This window comes from Musca autumnalis, unplaced genomic scaffold (assembly GCF_047663935.1).
Source record: "Musca autumnalis isolate F117 unplaced genomic scaffold, ASM4766393v1 scaffold_2, whole genome shotgun sequence".
NCBI lineage: Eukaryota > Metazoa > Arthropoda > Insecta > Diptera > Muscidae > Musca > Musca autumnalis.
Window position 1 is genome coordinate 270,740,121 of NW_027411755.1, and position 16,935 is coordinate 270,757,055.

Here is a 16,935-nt window from a genome sequence, read left to right on the forward strand (position 1 = left end):
TTGTCCAAACATAGTTTAAGTCCGAAGATAAACCATGTCGGTCCACTCCCTCACAAAAATTCAAAAATCTTCGGAAAAAATATGCGCACGACAACTCTTGAAGGGAGTGACTGATGTAATCCATACTCTGCACATCCTAATATATCTACCAGATATAGATCAGTTTCGAATATGGACTATATTTGTGAACTCCTTTGGGTACCTCCCACACACAATTTTGGATAAGTTCACTTTAAGACCTGCTCTCGAATCACTTTGATTTTTGTTGAAGCGATTTGCATTCGCTACCTTCATTACGACGGTAAACGTTTTTTCAGGAGCAGGTCCATATTTCTTGGGAAAACATCCCGAAAGGTGTAAAAAGCCCTATGTCACCATACATATGTGGCTCTCGAACTGTTCTACCGATTTGGTGCAACATTTGGTCTTCATCATATTTTATCCAAACTTAGTTTCATGGGGCAATACCGGTCCCCAACTTCCGGTACTTCTCCCCGATATTTAAAAAATGTCACTAAAATGTTAGGACGATATCACTTGAATTGGGCAACCAATTTGTTCCAAACTTTGGATCTCCTAATATTTTCTCAAAATTGAGTTTAAATTCTAAAATGGCCCATCTCGGTCCTCCATAAGGGTACCTCCCTCACAAATGTTCAACATTTGTGTTAATTCCTATTCCACATTTTTGTCGGCAAGTTCAAACGTTGAAAAAGGGCCCCAAAATTCTGAAGAGACGCTAAATACATTCTATCTGTCCGTAGATGAAAGTTTCAATTCACATTGGCTGAGGGTATACCTCTGTCGGCAAAGCCGACTGACACTTTTTTACTTGTTGGTATAGAGGTTAAGGAAAACATTCTGGTTACAAATCTGTTCACGTTCACAAAGTTGAACGATGCGCGCAAAAGTTAAAGCGGTTTTTATTATCATATAAAGAAAAAATATTTAAAAATTACTTATTTGTTGTTATGAGAAAATTTATGCATAAATCGTTAACAGCATTCCATATATGTATGTATATTCGTAGATGTTAAACTATTCTTCTTCTTTATTTGCTAATTCGATTTTCGAATGTAAGCGACCATACAATTATATCGAGGTACATTTCATTTACTTATTTATATACATATTAAATTTGATATTATTTAGTACTATATATTTATAAATTATTAACAATTACCTCAAAAGTGTTTCTATTTCTTCCGCATTAAGAAGGTTTGCCGAATTATTATATTTTGTCCATTCTTCTATGTTCTTTAGCCAGGTCATCTCTTTTCGGCCTCTGGTACGCCGACCTTCAACTGTCGCTTTCAGGATTTTTTGCAATAACCTATATTTTACATTTCTCATGATGTGTCCCAGATATGAGGTTTTTCGTTTTTTGATTGTAGCTATGAGTTCTCTTCTTTGATTCATTCTTGTCAATACTTCGGCATTTGTCACGATTTGATTTTTGATTTTGTTTCGATGTTTATATCATGATTGACAAGGATTTTCTTATATTTAAAAAATGCATCTCTTGCCATCTCTATCCTGCATCGTATTTCCTTCGAGCAATCCCATTGGTCATTAATAAGTACACCCAGGTATTTGAAGGTCTGTACTCTCTCGACATATGCATTATTTATTTTTAATTTAGCTTCATTATATTGATTTTTCTTACTAACAATCATTAGCTTTGTTTTGTTAGTATTAATTTTTAGTCCATATGATTCGCTACATAAGGTGAGTTGGGTTACTAATTTTTGGAGTCCTGATATACTATCAGCGATTATAGTAGTATCATCTGCATATCTAATGTTGTTTATAAAGTTGCCGTTTATTTGTATTCCTTCCCGGATATATGTAGTGGATTCTTGGAAAATTCTCTCTGAGTATATATTAAATAGGAGTGGAGATAAAATACATCCTTGTCTGACTCCTCTTGATATTGATATCTCATCTGTTAGATTTCCATTGACATTTATCTGTGCAGTTTGTTGCCAGTATAAGTTTCTAATGCACCGGATTTCTTTATCATCAATTCTGATACACAAGTATTTCCATTAACTTATCGTGTTGCACTGTGTCAAATGCTTTCTCATAATCTATGAAGCACAAGAAAATGTCCTTGTGAACATCTCGGCATTTTTGTATTAGGACCTGGACACAAAGTAGAGCTTCTCTCGTCCCCATCCCTTCCGTAAAGCCAAATTGATTTGATCCTATAGCTTGTTCGCATTTTTGATATATTCTTTTGTGAGTAATTCGTAGAAATATTTTCAGGGAGTGGCTCATTAAACTGATTAGGCGGTAGTCGCTACACTGTTTGGCGTGACTTTTTTTAGGAATCGCTATAAACGTTGATTTTAGCCAGTCTTGTAGGTAGAAGCCTGTATTGTATATGTGGTTCATCAAACTTGTCAAGAGATCAATGTTATTTTCGTCAATCATTTTTAGCAATTCAGGGGGAATTTCGTCTGGTCCCGTTGCTTTCCTATTTTTCAGTGATGTTATAGCACTTTCAACCTCCATCTTCGTAATACTTGCTCCAGTCAACGGTTCTGGTGTTTGGTCATTAAAACATGTTCTGTTATTAGCAGTAAATATATGTTGGATATACTCCTTCCAAATGACTTTCTTCTCTGATTCTTTAAACACTGCTTCATTTTTGTTGTTGTAAAGAATTGGGGAAACTGTTCTGCGATATATTCCTGCTGTCTCTTTCAGTTTTTTGTGCAAATTAAAATCGTCGTGCAAGCTTTGCAATTTTTCTATTTCCTGGCATTGGTTATTTAAATGTTTATTTTTTGCAGCTCGAATTTGTATTTGAATTTCTCGGTTCAATTCCCAATACTTTTCATAGCTCGAGTTTTTATATTGTCGTCGTTCGTTTAATAGTTCCTGAATTTCAGTTGTCATCCAGTCTTTTGTTTTTGGTCTTACGAAATTTCCCAGCGTATTTTTTCCGATGTTATGTATAGTATTTTTTGGTTTTATCCCATATATTTTCCACATTTTCCCTATGGATGTCATTTAGTTCCGAATTAATAAGACTTTTTACATGTACTTTAGTGACTGGATCGTCAAGCTTACCAAGGTCAAGTTTTCGATGTTGTTTTTTCTTCTGCGGAGCCCTAATTTTGATGTATACATTGGCCATAAGGAGATTGTGGTCAGATGGTACGTCTGCTCCTGGATATGTAGTTACTTTCGATACTGAAGTGGAATAACGTTTGTTAACCAGAATGAAATCGATTTGGTTTCTTATTATGTTTCCAATGCTATCCAGGGGGGATTTCCAGGTGTAGAGTCTTCTAGCTGGTAGACAGAACATCGTGTTTGTTATCTTCTTCTGGTATTCTTGGCAGAACTGTATAAGTCTGCCACCTTTCTCATTTCTTTCTCCCAATCCATATTGTCCAGTAACTCCTGTTACTGCCTCTTTCCCTACTTTAGCGTTAAAGTCGCCTTGGATGATGGTTATTTCATGTTGTTTTGTCAGATGTAGTAATTCTTCGATTTCACTGTAGAACGCCTCTATTTCTTCATTGTTTTTGTCCGACGTTGGAGCATAAACTTGAATAACATTGATGTTAAGAGGTTTCGCTTCAATTTTTATCATCATTGTTCTATCGGATTTTGGTACAAATCCTAAAACATTTTTAGCTATGCGGTCTGTTACAATTATTCCAACCCCATTCCTATGCGATTTGTTGAGATTGCCTGAGTAAAACATTTTCGAGTTTTGCGATATAAATTCTCCACAATCTGGCCACCGCGTTTCGCTTATACCAAGTATATCAATGTGAAGTCTATTCATTTCGTTTAGAGTATTATCTAGTTTTCCAGCTTCGTAAAGACTGCGTACATTCCATGTACCGATGTTAAGTTTTGATTTTGTTTTACTTCCGGGGATTCTTAGCACCCTTGTGATGCCGGAGACTAAGGGCCGTTTGTTTTTGTTTGTATTCATGATTGTATGGTTTTCTAGGGATAGTACTTCAGTGGTTTTCCGTTGCCTGCTGAAGGGTTTAGAATTTTCCTTTTCTGTATTCAGCAGCTCCTCCTGGAGTTCAGACGCTGTTTGTTGCCGCTCAATATGAGACAGACGCCGCTTTGATGTGATCAGTTCATTCGCCGCAGTTGTAGATAACTTCCCACGTTGTGGATTGTTCTTAGCTTCAGCGTTCACCATCGACCTTACCGACATGGGTGGCCCTACCAGTAGCTACGCTACCGCCGGTATCGCTCTTAGGATCTTCACGCTTACTAGACCTCCCCATCGCGCTTGAGATGACAATCCATCGAGGAGGGTTAAAATATTAACTAAATTTATTATTATTTTCGCGGAAAATCAACAAATAATTAAAAAATGTGAAGTAAATCCAAATTATCCTGTCCAAGAGTCTGTACAAACCCTCAAAAATAAATTAAAAACCAGTAAGGAAAGGATCAAAGTCGGGCGGGTCCGACTATATAATACCATACACCACTGTGGATATGCAAAATATATATCAGAACAGATTTCGATATAATTTTTCACATTTATTTGTAGACCAAATGTCAAATGTCCAAATGTCATCAAAATTGGAAATATATAGCGTGTTTCGTGCATCAAATACCTCAAATCGGTCGAAAATATATATGAGAGCTATATCCAAATCTGAACCGATTTCGATATAATTTGGCACACTTATTTCTAAGGCAATCCCGTCAAACAATCCAAATTTAATTGAAATCGGACATATATAGCGTGTTTCGTGCACCAAATGCGAAGATATATATGGGGGCTATATCCAAATCTGAACCGATTTTTACCAGAATAAATAGCGTTCGTCCTTTGGCCAAAAAACTATTTTCCCCAATTTTCATGCGAATCGGACAATGAATGCGACCTGTACTTTGTTTACAAAAATATATGGACATAATACCCCTTACCACAAGGTGGTGTAGGGTATAAAAATATATGCGGAATGTAGACAATGCGTAGAAAAATAAGAAACCAAATTTATAGAGATTGGGTACATAAATTGCATATTATAGCAACAACAAAAGAGAAAAACTTATTGTTGGAAAATATTGCTGCAAATATATTTTTTTTGGGTTGATTCGAAAAATTAGAAAAAAAATATTTGGGAGTTCTTCAACTATTTCGCTAAAATCCCATACAATATTTAATGTATACTGTTAAAACTTCATCAAGAAATATGGTTTAGCATCGTGAAAGCTTAGTTACTTTCTGTGATAACTTATAAGGATGGGAAATTAAGAGTAATATTGAAATTACAATCATTCAAAAAATATGAAAATTAAAAAGCCTATTATTCGCGAATTTGTTAAAATCAAAGTGGGTAAAAATCGCGAAATGTGCATACGATTTTGATGCGCATCCGGTTTCGGTAGCACCCATCAAAATACGTCAATATACATATATTTTAAATATATTCTTCAAGAACCGCGGATGTGCCTCCACATTCTATTTTGCGTAAGATACACATATTACTCACGTATCTCTGTAATTTATGACAGGAAGGATTCCATTTATATAAAAAATTTTAAAGAAAATCGCTGTTTAGTATGCGTATTTGTCAAAATATATTTTTGCTGATTTTCCTATTTTCAAGGTATCTATATCCGCGGTTTTAGTGGATGGATTCGACTGCGGATGGGCTCATTAAATCCGTCGCGTAAAAAAACTAAGTTCACGCGGGGTTCAAAGGAAAATGGAATGACAATTGTACATTTTACACGCAAAAAATAGGTTTTTTAAGAAAATTCACGCATGAAAGGTTGGCCTTTAGACTCCAATTACTAGGATGATGTACGCAGCACACTTATGAGATATACATTAGACGACGTAGAATCACGAGTTCTATAATCCTATTATGAGTTTGGAACATTATACTGTTGCGCGTCCGGATTATTAAACAAATTCAAAAAACCCCGAAATTCCGGCTTCAAAATGTCAGCATAAATTTTAGGTGGATCAAAAAATCATACACTAGTATCTGTTGCCCATGGAGTATTCTGTGATTCTTTCTTTGGGCATAGGTCAATAAAATGTAGGGTTAAGCTAGAAATCGGAAGACAACATAAAAAAACTTGTTGGCTTCAACCCATTCCCATGTGGACATTATGGGATCCCTCCTAAAACACTAATTTTTAAAGAATTCTAATCATACTATATGGAATATGTTGACAGTTCGCGAATTCTGAATGGGTGAAACTCGAATTCATCGATTGAAAGACATTTTTGGTTTTTACCATATACCCTCGTTAGCATAAATGCTTTGGGTGTAAAAAGTTCGATACTTCCTAGACCCAAGTCCGAAATCATTCCGTAACAAACAGTCGGTGCCTTGATTTAATCGAACTTACCTATAATCAGAAAAATTAGTTTGTCATTGTATAAGGTTCGATTTTTAAGCATACACACATACCTATGTAACATGATTTTTTTCAATCTGAACATGTGAATGTTCATGTGTCAAACACCACCACTTAATGTATGTACCTACATCTGCTTGGTACAATAACCATTACCCAAGGATTGCTATACGCCAGCAACGGGGTGATTTCTATATTCCAAATTTGTGAAAATAATGATGACCATTGTCCATGTCTGTTGCCTTATGAACCATTGATGCATTAATCATTCTTTTACATGTCACAATCCCTTGAGTAAACATTGCACCAAATCCCACCGTGTTTATCTAAATGACAAATACAAAGGACATTTTCTGTTATGATCTCAAAGTGAAATCTTTTGTAATTCCAAATACAAATGTGAATCCCAATGAAAAATTCGTTATTCACTTATTCCCACAATACTTTATTTACTATCTAGCAAACAGCTTTACTCTACTTAGGTTACTCTTTACTGATTTGATTACACTGAAGGTTTTAATTCGCTGTCTGAATTACGATCCACTAGCCCACCTGCTACTCTCTCGTATTTATTTATACTCGCTCGCCGATGCATAAACTGTTCTAGCATTCTCTATGTAGAATGTCCTACAATGATTACGCGACATGTACACATACGCACATACAAAAGATGGATGAATGCAAACAACAAATGGGCAGAGGTAATAAATAAGATGGAACAGAAGGGGTTACAATGAATGACGACACAATGTAGGATCATAACTGAATAGTCAAAATAAATGAGAGAGACAGAATACAACAAAAACGATAGCTAAGGAAACAGTGTAAATGTAAAGTCCAAGCGTTAATTGCATGATTGCAGTAAGCTCCATACAGTAGTTGTTGTTTCAAAACTGATACAAATAAACTAAATGCTACACTTAAATATACAGTGTCGGCCAAAACTAAAGCACCCCCTCAGTAGATTTTTTAAAATGATAATTTTTTAAGAAAATAAAGTTATTTTTAACTTTTCTTTTAATTTATTTATGTCTTTATTGTTGGAAATCAATAAACAAGAGTTAAATTTAAAAAAACATTTTGGGTCGCAAATATAAGCGGACAAACCTAAGCACCCCCCCAATTTGAGGTACAACAAAAACTATTGAAATCAATATTTCGTTGCGTATCCTCTTTTCTGGATGACACAAGCACATCTTTTAGGCATAGAGGATAAAAAATTATTAATTATTGCAGGAGATATAATTGATTTTCGGAAAATTTAGCTTAAATCCTAAAAATACTGAAAATCAGGAGGTACCGTTGTATGGGGGTTATACCCAAACGTGGACCCGGTTCACAATTTTTGATGGAAATATTTTGTGACCTCTAGGAACCCCAAGTACCCAATTACAGCTAATTCAGTTGGAAAATGTGGCTTAAATACTCAAAATATCGAAGAACGGAAGGTACCGCTATATGGGGCTATACAAAAACATTAGCCGATATTGTTCATATTCATCCAAAAATTATGCTACATCATCTTCGACGACCAGCAAAAAAACCATTCATATCGACAAAAAATAAAGGAGCCAGACTGGAATTCGCCAAGACCCATCTGATCTAGGGTATCCAAAAATGGAGGACTGTGCTGATTAATCTAAGTTGTTTTTAAAGGATTCGGATGGCATAAGGCATAGATCAAATGGGCAACTGTTAAATCCTGAATATTGTAAGGGAACTGTATAACATGGTCTGGGATTTATTTTTCGGGGCAAGGGTTTGGGCCAGTTCATAAAATTAATAGAATTATGGATCGTTTCAAGTATCGTAACGTATTAAAAAGCGTGATGTTGCCTTATGCTAAAGAAAAGATGCCACTTAGATGGATATTCCAGGAAGATATCGAGCCAGAACATGTACCAAAAGTGGTTAAGGAGTGATTCCAAAACAATTAGACAGAAGTTCTCCGTTGGCCCACCCAATCCCCTGATCTTAGCTCTAAATTGGGGCTTGTGGGGATCGTTAACTCAAAAATCATCTGAAACAATTTGAAAAACCAAAGAAAATTTATTTGAATCCGCAAAAATAGCCTAGGAAGCAATATCGCCTGCAATAATTAATTATTTGATATCCCATATGCCTAAACGATGCGCTTGCGTGATTCAGAATAAATGATACGCTGCGAAATATTAATGTCAATAGCTTTGTTGTACCTCGAATTGGGGGGTGCTTTAGTTTTGTCCGCTTATATTTGCGACCTAAAATGTTTTTTTTTTTAATTTTAACTTTTGTTTATTAAATTCTGAATTCCTTGTGTTTGTATTTTCCAATAACAAAGATATAAATAAATAAAAAGAAAAATACAAAACAATTTTACAACTTCATTTTCTTAAAAAAATTATCATTTTAAAAAAATGTACTGAGGGGGCGCTTTAGTTTTGGCCGACACTGCACGTTACAATTCAAATTCTTAAATTAACAGAAATTCATCTAAATTAACTTATATATACCAGATACATTCGTAAAAATATATATGGGGTTTCTGAGTGAAATCGGATGAGGTTTTTGATTTCCCTTATTTTTTGCTGTGGTGATGCTGCTCATCAGCAAAACATTTTAGTATGTTTTCGGAATGTTTTTGACTAACGGTTCCAGAGATATCGCGCCATGAAAATGTCAAAATCTGTAAAAAACTATGTGCAAAGAAATGCTCATAACTTCTTTAGTATTGGTCCAAATAGAAAAAATATGTTTTTGTATTTTTGCTGTTTTATCGGCTATCTAATAAAATAATATAAAAACAATTTGCACAGTGAGCTTGGATGGAATTTTCGCGATTTAAACTTTAAATTCAATTTATTTGTATAAAATTAATCGTAGATTAATTACAAAAATTTTAAGACTTATTTGGTAGTGGGATTCGAATGATTACTATTTTTTCTTATTTTTTTTAAATTTGTCAATACAATGTTTCTTTTATACCATTGCCACTATAGGTAATTTGCCCCGTTTTTGAGGCAAAAATTAATAACGACGGAACTACAGGAGTTTTTTACCTTTTAAATTATTTATGTGTAAAAGCCGAAAACAACATGGAGAAGAACACTAACAACAGAAACCAACTTATCAATCGATCAATTAAAATATATAGCAAATGATAGAAATGAATGGAGAATCTTTGTAAATAGACTAAGTTTATAATATGTCACACGTTTATAAACATGTTATAATAATAATAATAATAATAATAATAATAATAATAATAATAATAATAATAATAATAATAATAATAATAATAATAATAATAATAATAATGTGTAAAAGTGAGATAAAATAAAGATTTCTATAGATTAATTCGGATACAACGAACAGCGGTTATAAGCAATTACGTATATAACGAACAAAGCTGTTCCTTCCAATGCCATATTCATTAGTTTTCTTATACACAACAAACGGTTGAAAACGATCACGGTGGTAAGTAACAACAATTTTGACCCCGTGGGTAGATTTTCAAACAAATTGCTATTAAAATGTTGGATATTTTTTAAATATACGTTAAAAAAGGCGAATTTAGTACTGCTTTAATCCGTATCAAAGATTAATATATAAAAGAGATATAAAACAAGTAAAAAAGGATCAGTCGGCTTTGCCGACAGAGATATACCCTCAGCCTGTGTGAATTGAAACACCTTTTTCCCCAAAAAAGGGTTTTGGAAATTATGGGCGTACGAACCGACAAAAATATGGATTTGGATAGAATCTCAAAAAGTTTTGCGGGGAAGGCATCGAAAATAATGTACCGACATATTCCATTTTGAAAGTGAGTCTTATTTTGGGTGTCATTCCCCTCGAAAGATATCGCGACCACCTGTCGTTTCAGTCGGTCACCATATAGTTCAAAGGTTTTGGACCATTATATCAGGAAGCATGTACTTGCCTACGAAAAACATGATATCACTGTAAACAGGACCACTAGGTAAAACTTTTCAAGGAATGCTCTCACAGACCCTTAACCGGGTTGCTCTGTTTATGATATCTATCTATGATATTTTAGCTAAAATTTTCTAATTTTTGTGGGGGAGGTACCGGAAGGAGTGGATCTACAAGCATCACCTTCGAATTTCATCTAATATCCGAAGAAATATTACGATACGAAAAGTGTGGATCAACTCAGTATTTGGTTCGAGAGTTGTAGTGCTCTCCAGCCACTTGGGGGTGCCATAAAGGGTTTTTACACCGTTCGGACTGTTTTCTCAAGAAGTATGGACTTGTCCCTAAAAAAACTTTTACCGTCGTTGAGGCAGCGAATGAAGGTTGCTTCAACAAAAATCAAAGTGATTCCAGAGCAGTTCTTAAAATGAACTTATCCAAAATTTTGTGTGGGAGGTACCCGAAGGAATGGACAAATATAGTCCATATTCGAACCTGATATATATTTGGTAGATATATTGGGATGTGTAAAGTATGGACCAAATCGGTCACTCCTATCAAGAGTTATCGTGCGTACAATTTTTCCGAACATTTTTGAACTCTTGGGAGAGGTACCTGAAGGAGTGGACTGATATGGTTTATCTTCGAACTTAAACTAAGTTTGGACAAAATATTACGAAGCCCAAATTTTGGACCGAGTCGGCAGATCCGTTCTAGAGTTATCTTGCGCTCTAACCACTACATACGGTGTCATAGGGATTTTTTGCACCATTCCACTGTGGTTTAGCTTGTATGGGAGAGAGCGACAAAAATACTTCTAATCAAGATATCGATCTGAAATTTTTACAGTAAATTCGTAGTGACTAGAAGATAATTTCCCCCAAAAATCGTCAGGATTGGTCCACTTTTAGGTATAGACCCCCCATAACGGTACTTCCAGTTTTTTATTAATTTCAAGATTTTGGCTATATTTTCAAAGTAAATTCGCTGTAATTTGACATTTTGTGTTCTTTGTTGGTATTAAACATCTTGCGTAAGTCCATGGTCGATAGAGGTCCATGTTGTGGTATATCCCCCATATAGACGTACCTCAAGTTTTTTAATAATTTCACGATTTTGGTCATATTTTCCAACTGAATGTGCTGCAATTTGACATTTCAAACATTCTAGCAAAAATTCATTCACATATTTGGCATATTTAACTATTTGGCCTAAATTTTTTACAAAAACGTTTGTAAAAATCGTGACATTTTATGAATTTGTATTCTTGACAAGGATTACTGGTAACAAGTATCAACAATATGAGGCACAGAATATTCTTACTAGGAGGGTTAACATATGGACCAAGGGCGTACAAGATTATATTAGATGTAGACAATGTCCTATAGGTCTCAAACAGGGAATATCTGGAAACTAAGATGTTTTATGAGACTTTAAGTTCGCGAGGATATCTCGATTAGGAGAGTTCCCAGACCGACTAAAAATTTACCAGGATATATAAACAGTAAACAAGTTGCCAATTTAACCACTCTACGTTGTTTAGTTTTCTGTGTGGAGCTTAAATCTACGATAGGCCTTCCGCGTTTTTGCATTCACCGGCAGATAATTCTTGAAGTAGAATGTATGTTTTAAAAATAATGGTGTCCTTTATAACAAGCCAATGTTTATCAATTTTTTTGTTCTCTTGTTCTGTATCTAATTTTTTTAAATTCCTTTGCAGAGATAGTGTATACGATCTTAGACAACTTATATAAATCATATCCCGCAACATCCACCTGAAGTCTTGCTATAATTTCCTCGAATATCGTCCGTCCCATGCTGGCAGTGACAAAGTCTTTTGAACACCATATTTCAAAAACATACAAATTTGAAAACACACATTCATACTGTAATCCTAATAACATCATTTTTTATAAAATAATATCGAAACAAAATGCAAAACAACAACACCGATTGCTTCAAAACACTCAAAAACCCTTATACTAAACATTCACAAAACTCCGAGTATACTCGGTATAATGAAAACTGAATTCCGCTCGGCAACTTTCGGCAGACGAGATAATTTTTTTTTAATTCTGGACACTTCCCCGAACATTTAAATAAAAATAATGTGAGGATCCTCGAGGATCCAAGGTACTTAACGTCTATTTCGTTTCATAATATTAAATAAAAAACACTCACGAAAATACATTTCAAAAGAGATCCATTTTACTACAAAATAAAGATACAACTTTATGATGTTATGAATTAAAAACAATAACAATACGATTAACTTTAATTTCCATTTCTTACTATAGTAATTTTACACATCACTTTTTTGTGATATCACTTGTAACTTGTCAGTACGTAAATGGAAATTTCAATGTCTCAATTTCTTCAAATGGAAATGCTCACTTCTGTGGCTCTGCTTTAGGAAGTACCGTTAGAAATTGTAAAAAGAAAACCGGAATACTAAAATTTGATGTGTCTACGATAGATATAAATAGTTACAATTATAATTTGTAGGCATCGATTTTTGTATTTTTGTCGCGGGCAGGGACCACAGTGCATTCAGGCTATTTTCTCAGGAAATATGGACTTGCCCTAATGAAACTTGTACCGTCGTATGGGGAGCAGTGAATACAAGTTGCTAAAACAAAAACCAAAACGATTCGAGAGCAGGTCCTAAACTGAACTTTTCCGAAATTTTGTGTGGGAGTTACTCGAAGGAGTTTACCGATTGAGTCCATATTGGAACCTCATCTAAGTCTGGTAGACGTTTCATAATGTGCAAAGTATGGACCAATCGGTTACTCCCTTCAAGAGTTATCGTGCACACAAATTTTCCGAACATTTCCGAAGTTTTGTGGGGGAGGTACCGGAAGGAGTGGACCGATATAACCCATCTCCAAACTTAAACTAAGTTTAGACAAAATAATACGAAAGCCAAATTTTGGACCGAATCGGTTGATCCGTTCGAGAGTTATCGTGCGCTCCAGCCAGCAGGACAGACAGACGGACATGGCTAAATCGACTCCAAGTTGTCTGAAACACATTTTGTCCAAACATACTTGGGGTCTAAAACCATTATTTCGATGAGGCACATTTTGCCCGTATGAAATTGTATATACCCTCGTTAGCATTTATAGAAAACCACGGATATAACGAACAATTTGTCTCCATTACTTATTTTACTAGCAATGAAGTTGTGAACAACAATATTTTTATATTTCTTATTTATTTCCACAAACTGAACTTCCACAATTTTAATAGTTTTTTTTTTTTTGAGATTCAGTAATATTAATGCAGAATACTCTCAGTAATGTGTTCTAGGTGGCAAAACCGCGGCCAATTTAGTAAAAGTCTATATCAAGTGCGTTGAAGAAAAATAAAATATTTATTTCCGCCTTTTTGTGTTTTTTAATGCCTACACAAAATATTTAAGGTATATTATATATTAAAAAAATGCACTCGCAATGGCCATTCTATTCCATTTTACATATATTTATATTTGGTTTATTTTCTTTTAAACACATTGAAATAGGTCTTATAATTTATATGTTTTTAGTTTTTCTTCTTGTACTGCAATTTAAACCGCGATAATGGCGCTATTTTGAAAAATGACATTCTTATTAATAAATTTTGACATGTTCTCTTTCCAATGTCCACTAAAAAATTATTATTAAAAGTTGCAAAATCGACTTTTTGCCTCAAAAACTGGGCAAATTACCTATAGCGCATTGTGAAACATTTGTTATTTTACCAAAAAATAAATAGTTTCATTTATAAACATTTGCTTTGATGTTTTATTTAGGAATTTATCTTAAACATCTTAAAAACCTCTTCATCTTGCGACTTAAAGAATGATTTAGCAAATAGTGTACTAGCATTAGTGCGTATTACTGAAAGATTCCGGGACACGTGTCTTCTTAATTTTCGTCTTCTATCACGCTGCGGTGTCAGAATAGGGCTAATTTTCCATGACTTAAAAAATTACGCACAGTGTATTACAACAAAAGCTACATGCTTTAATTGCTTTCAAATAGGGTCTGTAATCCAGAGAATGAAAAAAAAACAAATAGTGTGCCTTGCCTCATCGGAAACTTCGGAAATAATAGACAGTTCTTGACATTTAAGTTTTCGATTTAACAAAAATCAGAATCCAGAAAGCAGTTATATCGTTTATTAGCTAAAGTCAGAAATCTGGGTCTCGAAAAACATATGGGATCGGACCCTTATCAGAGTATCAGGCGGTATCATTAGAAATTCGGGATTCTATAAACGTAACAAGTTTTAGAAAGTCCGTCAGATGATAATGTGGTTCAAACCTTTTCTTCTCTTGGGAAGCCTGTGCTCTTCCGGAAATGTCTATATCACGAATTGTTGAAGCAACTTCAACAACATAGCATAAGATACAACATGAATTAAATTAATCTATTTCAAATCTAACTGAATTCAAATGTAAACGTTAACGCCAAAGTATGGCAACCCTTATCCACTACAACCTGAGGCTTTTACTCGGTGGATAAGGAGTTTTTCATATTATTTGTTTCGCATTTTGTCCTAAAGAAAGTTATGTTGCGAGAGCACTTGTATCAAAGCATCTCTACGGTAAGCAGCTCTTTAAATAAACCGGACATTGCAGAAATCTACGCAAAAAAAAAACCTTTTTTGTTTCTTTTTATTTTCATGTACATGAAATTGGGAAGGTTTTTCCATAAATCCAAGTGATGCTAATACAAACCGCTAACTACAGTCGACTTTTTAATCCGCAAACGCATTAGCTCATTTGTTCACGAATATTGTCAAGTATTTCATATTCCATTTCAGAAAAAGGATACATTTTTCTCGCGCAACATCAAAGATTTTTGGTATATATGTATGTAGGTTAAGACAAAATTTCCCAGTACGAATCAGGTCGCGAGCCAATTTTTGGTTGTTGTGGACAAAAGTTATGGCGGTTTTTCGGAATTTTTCTTGACAACCTGAACACCCCTTAAAGTTTAACCTTTGACCACGAATAATTTCCTCTGCACAGATGGGGACTTTTATGCTTCTTATGGCAAAACTAGCTCTCCACCAAAATACAGCATTGTGGGAATTTTTGCTATTTCAATGTCTATTTTGACTGGTTATATTCCTAATCATATGTTCATATACAGTCTGTCGCAAAAGTTAGTATACAACGTTGAAACCAGGGTTTCGGAGTCGAGAAATTTTGCTGGAGTCGGAGTCTGAGTCGAAAAAATTAACTCGATTCCCACTCCGGTCAACATTTTTTCAACGCTATAGAAATATAACATAAAATTTTGAACAAGAACATATTTTTAAAAATCATTATTTATGTTAAAAGAAAGGTATAAGAAAATATATATGCAAATTATTTATTATACTAAGTTAAAGGACAATTCACAGGATATTTACTATCCTCTGAAGTGTAGTCGATTCATCCCTATTTTGTTGATCCAATTGATTCGTTACATTTTTGCAAACAAAAGTAAAGTTTTATGATAATCGAATTAAGATTGGACCTTTAACCTCTTTCGTCAGAAGTCTTACTGGTCTTCTCACAAAGGTCTATTGGCATTATCATCTTGTTTTTTATGAGAAGTCATCCTTGTCTTCTATCAAAGACATTGTGGTCTCTATGGGAAATCTTACTGAATACCCTGTGACACAAAATGGAAGTTAAGATCTGGGGGAGGAAAATTCCTTTTGGGAATGAAAGCCCCAATTGAGAACCCCAAAGGATCCTATTGCTGAAATTGCTGAGTCATGCCATAATGATTTTTATGATTGACCCCCATCAATCATTGAGAAAATGGTTTTATATATCTGTTTGGAGATATTGTTTCATCATTTTTAGATGACAAGTTTTCAGTTGCAACTTACATGTTTCAGCTCAGTTCCTTCCATGTCGTTTTTGTTCTTAAACACAAAAAGTAAAACAGAATGAAATTTTCTACAAAAATGTTCCACAGAAAATTATATATAGGTTTCCAATATCCAAGAAATCGATATTGTCAAGTTGGCATTGTCCTTTATAAGTTTTACTCGTTACTTTCTTTCGGTAAATTTCGATTTCGATTCATCTCGCTATAACTCAGAATTCTGACAAACGGCGAATCTTTCTTCTAGGATTCATTATATACTCAATAAGGGCTTTAGATGTAGACATTCAAATAACCGGATCTGTCCGACAGGAACAGATATAGTTCATGTGTATCCGAGTTTTCTACACAATCAATAGCACATACGAAATTCAATAAAATACATAATCATAGAATTTTCATGAGAATGGATCGGGTAAAAGTAATAAAGGACAATGAACGATATCGATTTCTTGTCCTAGTGGACCCTCCATAAAATTTTCCTAGCAACATTTTTTGTAGAATATTTTCATGCACGAAATATCAACGTTTGTGGTGGACACAATATATCTCAAATATTTCAATAAAATTATCCATTCCACACTAAAGTTCAAAATGTGAGCGCTGAATTTTAGTTTAAGGGGTGATCCCTACTTTTTAATTTCAGAATAAGGTAGAAAGTATAAGTAGCATAGAATATGTGGTCAAATTTTTAAGTCGATCGGAACAAAAATATTGGATGGGAACAATTTATTTTATTTTATATGCAGCATATAAACTGTGTTTTTCTCGAAATCGGCCA